This window comes from Lipotes vexillifer, unplaced genomic scaffold (genome assembly GCF_000442215.2).
Source record: "Lipotes vexillifer unplaced genomic scaffold, Lipotes_vexillifer_v1.1 scaffold324, whole genome shotgun sequence".
NCBI lineage: Eukaryota > Metazoa > Chordata > Mammalia > Artiodactyla > Lipotidae > Lipotes > Lipotes vexillifer.
The window spans coordinates 73,340-74,690 of record NW_006791816.1 but is presented as its reverse complement, the minus strand read 5'-3'; the positions used below and the strand labels follow the sequence as shown (position 1 = coordinate 74,690).

The 1,351-nt window shown below is 42.4% G+C and overlaps 1 non-coding gene across 1 annotated transcript; it reads left to right on the top strand.

Moving 5' to 3' along the window:
- The first annotated feature begins 239 nt into the window (after positions 1-239).
- On the top strand, positions 240-312 carry TRNAG-ACC (transfer RNA glycine (anticodon ACC)). The gene has a single exon. It is a non-coding gene; the product is annotated as a tRNA-Gly (tRNA).
- Positions 313-1,351: the final 1,039 nt, after the last annotated feature.

Genomic DNA, 1,351 nt, shown 5'->3' with positions numbered 1-1,351 from the left:
TGTTTCTGAGGGCAGCTTTGGGCAACTTTACTGGAAAATGAACTTGGTATCTTTAGGGTGTTTTTAGAGCTGCAGAAATAAGTAAGTTTTTGAGTACTTCCAGATCTTTTTTAGGAGCACCCAAACAGCAGGCCCATTTATCCTAAGATTGTCTTATCAGCAAACTTAATTTCTACAAAGGACATGCAGAATACTCTCATACTATTTCTTGTTCGCTTAAAATTTATGAAACAGGAACTTCCCTGGTGGTCCAGTGGGTAAGACTCTGCGCTACCAATGCAGGGGGCCCGGGTTCGATCCCTGGTCGGGGAACTAGATCCCGCATGCATGCCGCCACTAAGAAGAAGTCTGCTTGCCGCAACTAAAAGATCCCACGTGCCACAATGAAGATTCCACATGCCACAACTAAGACCCAGTGCAGCCAAAATAAATATTTATTTTTTAAATAAATATTTAAAAAATAAAATAAAATTTATGAAACAATGAAATAATGAGCCAGTTGATACAAAAGCAATTATCATATAAATGTGCTAGTGGAAGACACTTTTGCACTTGCATTTAATTTGGGCCTTATTGAGGTACCTAGCCAGTGCCACAGTTCTTTGGTCCACTCAGCAGAAGCGTTAATATAATCTCACAACACATACGGTTTAATGAAGCCTTCCTATCCCTGTTGCCTTTCTCCTTCTGCTGGGGGACTGAATCAGACAACTGTGATAAAGGACAGCTTATCTTTCCAAGATCTCACCTCCCAGTTACTACTCCACCTTCCTTTGTTTCCATACGAAAGGAATTAGGAGGAGGTCTCCCACTACCAGTTACTATTCACAGGGTCATTCTAGCAATTCCAAATTTTCTTTTTCCCAGAATTACCTGGTGTTTAGCTTTCCAGTCTCAAGACAAGGTCCCCTTACTCAGTGGTGGCTTATGCACTTGGCTTGGAGCCTTCCCCTCCAACTTGAGTACTGTCATTATCTTTGATCTGCTGGTCTCCAGTGACCTTTGCCTCCATTTAGTTTTAGCCACTCCCTTCCATGGTCACACCCCGGGAACTGCTACCCAACTGGAACAATAGATTCCAACTCCCCACTTTCTGGCCACAGCATTCTATTCTTCCCGCTCCCTCACCCAGCCCCTGTTTTAGTCTAACTTCTGTAATAAACAAATTAAAATCTCTGTGATTACATTAGTTAGTCATTGCTGTGTAGTAAACCACTCTAAAATCTCTTGCCTTAAAACAACAATTATTCATTATGAACACAGATCTGCGGGTCAACTGGAGTTTGGCTGATCTGGATGAGCTCACGGCAGTGGCAGAGACAAATGAGTGCATGTGGAAGCACAAGCAATG